Source organism: Bison bison, unplaced genomic scaffold (assembly GCF_000754665.1).
Source record: "Bison bison bison isolate TAMUID 2011002044 unplaced genomic scaffold, Bison_UMD1.0 scf7180017864475, whole genome shotgun sequence".
NCBI classification, from domain to species: domain Eukaryota; kingdom Metazoa; phylum Chordata; class Mammalia; order Artiodactyla; family Bovidae; genus Bison; species Bison bison.
Window position 1 is genome coordinate 627,470 of NW_011495036.1, and position 5,888 is coordinate 633,357.

Genomic DNA, 5,888 nt, shown 5'->3' on the forward strand with positions numbered 1-5,888 from the left:
TTCCTCTTCACTTTCTGCCATAAGGGTGGTGTCATCTGCATATCTGAGGTTATTGATATTTCTCTCGGCAATCTTGATTCCAGCTTGTGTTTCTTCCAGTCCAGCGTTTCTCATGATGTACTCTGCATATAAGTTAAATAAGCAGGGTGACAATATACAGCCTTGATGTATTCCTTTTGTTATTTGGAACCAGTCTGTTGTTCCATGTCTAGTTCTAACTGTTGTTTCCTGACCTGTGTACAGATTTCTCAAGAGGTAGGTCAGGTGGTCTGGTATTCCCATCTCTTTCAGAATTTCCCACAGTTTATTGTGATCCACACAGTCAAAGGCTTTGGCATAGTCAATAAAGCAGAAATAGATGTTTTTCTGGAACTCTCTTGCTTTTTCCATGATCCAGTGGATGTTGGCAATTTGATCTCTGGTTCCTCTGCCTTTTCTAAAACCAGCTTGAACATCAGGAAGTTCACGGTTCACATATTGCTGAAGGATCTTAGTCATGGACAAAACCAGGACCTGTCGAGAGTTAGGAGCAGCTGAGCGACTTCACTTCTCACTTCTCACTTTCATGCATTGGAGAAGGAAATGGCAACCCACTCCAGTGTTCTTGCCTAGAGAATCCCAGGGATTGGGGAGCCTGGGCTACCGTCTATGGGGTCGCACAGAGTCAGACACAACTGAAGCAACTTAGCAGCAGCAGCAGTAGCAGCAGGAAGCTAAGGGGATGAGGGGATAAAGCAGACAGTGTTCCCATCACGCGGCCCTCCCTGGTCTGCTAGAGAGACACCAGCTAAATGGCCCCACCAGCAGCAGGAGATTGCAGCTGAATTCAGTGCTGAGAAAGAGGGTACCAGTGTCATGAGGGCACTTGAGTCTTGACCATCAGGAAGCCTTCTATGGGTCAAGGTTTCCAGAGAGCTGGAAAGACACTCTGAGAAGGAAGAAGAGCTTGGTGGATAGTGGTGGCAGCATGTGCAAAGGCCCTGGAGAAGGAGGGAGCCAGGAATTCAAGACACTATGCCAAGAGCAGGTTGTGTGATGAGCAGAGATCAAGGAGCAGGTGCAGAGTGGGCAAGGCTGGGCGCCTCCATGCCCTGACGGTCAAGTTCAGTCTTTATTCCAGGAGAACTGGGAAGTCACCAATACCATGAGGCTGAGCCAGTGTCTTCGGCATTTCCTTCAGCTTCAAGCTGTGGTGGGAAACACACATCTAATCACCTACCTATAGCACGCGGAGGGCGGTAACTCTGGGTGTGCTCTGGTTCATTCCGTGTTTAACCTGACATCACCAAGGCAAGCACCCTGATCATTTCTTATCTTCTCTGAAGCCCTGGGAACTGTCTGCTGTCAACCAACCAACTGTTTGAAAGATACAAGGAAGCAAAAAGCCCCTCATTTCTCACCCCCAGGTCACCGTTTGATGGGCAGCAACTCACATGGAGACATTCAAGTCATCCGGGGCTTGGGGAGACCTCGGACTCCTGGCCCACCCTCAGACGTGTGCCGTCTCATCTACTGTCTCACCAGGGTTACAACCTGCTGTGCCCTTCAGGCAGGTCCCTTGTCTTTGTCCCAGTTCAATTCAAGTCCACAGCCTTTTACTGTCTTTTCCTGGAGGTCCTCCCAGACCAACTGTGAGGACCTGGTAATCTGTGCATTTAACAAGCATCCAAGGAGATCCTTAGCGGGGAAGTTTTACAGACACTGAACTGGAGCATGCCTCTATACCCACCTTTCCATGTTTGAGCTGCACATCTTTTACAAAACCTCCGTGATTCTGAACTTCATCTGAGAGCAATTAAATGGAGTCAGTGCCTCCACTTTGCCGAACTCTGAGGTTATATAGGGGCTACAGAAACAAGGAGAGTCTGCCCACGAGGGACCCTGGGCTTGCAGGGAGCGAGAGTAGGACAGAGGACCTTTGTGAGATGTGGGCAAGGGGTGATGGGGGGAGGGCGTGAACAAGGCTCTGGGCATCCTGAGGGGGCTACACCAAAGATCTGTCAGTCTTGGCTCCTCCCTGAAGTTCTTCAGTTGCTCAGTCGTGTCCAACTCATTGCGACTTCATGGACTGCAGCACACCAGGCTTCCTTGTCCTTCACCATCTCCTGGAGCATGCTCAAACTCATGTCCGTTGTGGCGGTAATGCCATCCAACCATCTCATCCTTTGTCACTCCCTTCTCCTCCTGCCCTCAACATTTCCCAGCATCAGGATCTTTTCATTCCTTTAGGGAAAAAAAAAAAAAAAAACCACTGTCATTCACCACCCTGGTTCCCCTCAGAACATGAGCTGGTTCCTGTGCCTAAGTTAGATGTTGGAGAAATTCATGTTAAAAAGGCACTTACCCGAGACAGTTCAAAATGAACCATGGGGACAGAATGTGTGTATTCCCACATGAATTTTAAATGTTAGTTTTGAAGTAACTCTCTCAGGCTTCTTGAAACATAGATTCTGCAAGTTGTACTCAAAACAGATTAGCTTTAGAGTCGAGCCATTGCTGGTAGGCTGTAAAAGAGCAATGAAAGAGAATAGTTAGAACAGGTGTGTCAGGCCATAAATACTTTCCTCGCTAGGTTCAGCGGGCTGCGGGCAGACACTTGCCCTAATAAGTATTGATTACATTCTGGGATGAGGGCACATAATTGATGGTTTGGAGACTGAGGAATCCTGTGCTCCACAAGGCAGAAGTCTTTCGGGTGCCAACATTAGAGGGTATGCTTATTTTATTTTTACAACTCACGGGTAAACTGGGTTGCCATGGAAGTTAGAACCCAAAGTCCTGTGTTGATCAATTTGCCCCAAGGTGGACAGGCTGACTTAATGAGTCTCTATGACTGCACAGAGGTGGAATTTCAGAGCTGGAAGATTCCTTGGGCTAATGCAGTCTACTGCTGCTACTGCTAAGTCACTTCAGTCGTGTCCGACTCTGTGTGACCCCATAGACGGCAGCCTACCAGGCTCCCCCGTCCCTGGGATTCTCCAGACAAGAACACTGGAGTGGGTTGCCATTTCCTTCTCCAATGCATGAAAGTGAAAAGCGAAAGTAAAGTTGCTCAGTCATGTCTGACTCTTAGCGACCCCATGGACTGCAGCCTACCAGGCTCTTCCGTCCATGGGATTTTTCCAAGCAAGAGTACTGGAGTGGGGTGCCATTGCCTTCTCTGGTCTAGCTTTATCCTAAGACATCATTCTCTGACACCCAACTTGCAATCATCATTCGTGAATACTTCCACTCTTCAGATGTTTATGTCTGTACAGGACAATGGAGACTCTGAATTCAGGATGACACCTTTCAGTCCAGGGGTCTCTGCGAGTCTTTCCTTCAGAAACTGTCTCATGGAGTCACTGCTGCGCCCACCTGAGTGGCCCAGCCTTCAAAAACTGTTCCATTACCCACTCCCACCCCCTGGAAAGATGTTAACCCAGGACTTCGTGACTAGCCATGAAGTCATGGGTCCAGAGGAAAATATTTCATCTTCTGGTTCTCCTTTAGCTTTGGGTTTCACAAGAGCACAGTTTTGCGGAAGAAACCCAGTACAGCGCCCACATGGCACCACGGTCTTCTGAGCTTCCCCAGGCTGCTCAGCTTGTGGTTGGGGTGGGTGCTTCTCTGTGCGGCTGCCTTGACACGCACAGGGGATCAGATGGACTAAACCAGACCTCCCAGGTTGGCCCAGGTGCCACCTACCTGCGACTCCCTGGTTGCCTGGCACTTCTCTGGAGGACAGTACAGCTTCACCTCAACCTCCACACATGACCGAGGCAGGCAGAGCTGGAGGTGTCAGTTTTCAGAACAAAGACCACTGCTCACGGCCTTTCCCTGGATGGAACTCAGGTCAAGCCACCATACTCTGGAACCCAGTTCAAATGAGCTGGAGATTGGTCATTTTGAAAACTCATAGAAATTTTCTAGTGCTCTCATAGGAAGAAAATAGAGCATTTGTCCCTTTTATGTAAACAAAAACATCAACAATAAACACCATAAGAAAACACTCCTTGGGCCTCTTAGGAGGAATAGCATGTGCCCAGGAGACCCTAGAAGTTCAGCACACAGCCCAGTGCAGGCTGCCTCCCCCAGCCTTGGGCAATGAGTCTGGAGGGCAGAGACAAAGGCCATCTCCCCATGGTGGTCTGTGGGTGCAGCTCAGCCTGGTGAACCATCAGAAACCAGGAGAGCTGTGGTCTCCTCCAGGGGCAGACACTCAGACAGCTCCAAGGAAGCAAAACCTGAATTAAGACACAACACAGGTTAAACTCCTAGAAAGATCCCCTGAAGGAGGGCACGGCAAACCGACTCCAGGATTCTTGCCTGGAGAATCCCATGGACAGAGGAGCCTGGTGGGCAACAGTCCATGGGGTTGCAAAGAGTCGGACACAACTGAAGTGACCTAGCACACATGCACTCCTCCTGCTTGGAAGAGTGTAAAAAGGTTTCGGGTCTGCTGAGCTGAGGTAGGTTATCGAAGGCCTGCCCAGATGCCTGGAGACGCTTCACTGCTCGAAGAGATCCTGATGAGCAGGTTTGGGGGAGGGGTAGTGTGATTGCTGATGGAAGAAACCTCAGCCCAGGGCCAGTTGTTTCATCTGCGGGACCTAGAGCAAAGTGAACACATGGAGTCCTGGTTCCAATGCAGTAGGAGCTTCGAGGCAGCAGCCCATGGGAACACCGGAGCAGCGTGGGACCTGCATTAGTCTCCAATGGCTGATGTCACAAATAACCACAAACCAAGGGGTGGAAAACATCAGAAACCGGATGCCCTCAGAGCTCCGGGGGCCAGAAGTCATCTGAAATCAAAGTGTCAGGAGTGTGGTTGGTCTCGTTGGCCCGTGCTTCTCTCCCGGCTCGTGTTGGCTGGTCCTCGGCTTGGGACTGCATCACTCCAGTCTCCGTATCCACCTCACTCGGCCTCTTTCTCTGTCTGTCTCTGCATCTCAGTCTCCCTCCCCTGTGTCTTATAAGGACCTCAGTCCTGAATCAAGGATGGTTTCATTGCAAGATCTCTAACTTAGTCACCTCTGCAAAAACTCTGCTTCTATATAAGGTCACGGTCATGGTCCTGGGGGTGAGGACGTGGATCTTTGGGGGACACTACTGGATCCACTCTTGGGCCCTTCTAAACAGGAGGCCTGTGTGGCTGCAGGGATTGTCCGCCTGTGTGGCAGGCTCTGCCTCAGTCCCTGGACCTCAGACCGATGGGGGGTGGCCAGGGAGAGGTGCCCAGCCCAACCTTCAGTAGAATCAATCCCTGCTCACAGTCCCAGCCTGAGCCTCTCCTGGCAGCTGCCAAGCGGCTGCCCTGGGGACAGGCTGTCGTTACCTGGATGGATCTCAGTGGGTCTGACTGGCCTGGCGGATGGATGCAGGGTCACTATCAACTTCCTTCCAGAAGCTGATCATTCTCAAGACATTTTTTACTGGTCTGTTTTCCACTCGTGGGCCCCTCTGTTCATTAAGTAACTAAGCTGCCCTGGCCCCATGAGTCTCGGTCTTGAAAGGCCCCCAAAGGTCTGGAGAGTGGGCCTCTCTCCCATCCAGACCCACCTTGCTCTCAGCTCCCTCTCCCACGTCCCTCACCCAGACCTGGCCACCTGGACCGAACCGGAACCATGACTGGCCTCATCTAGCCTCCTCCCCCTGAGTCCTGGGATAGCCTGGCCCGGTCTCCCCCGCTTCCAGGGGAAGCAGTGTCAAGCTTGCCCCAGACTCAGCACCACCCTCCTTCCTGAAGATTCCAGGGCTTCCCCTTGCGACCACCCTGCCCCCAACCACCTGCCAGCTGGTGTATGTGGCTGTATTCCACAGACACCCCTGCAATTCGGCTGTCACCCAGGCTGACCCTCAGTGGTCTCAACACAGCCACCCCATAGTGCTAAAATACTGCATTGGCC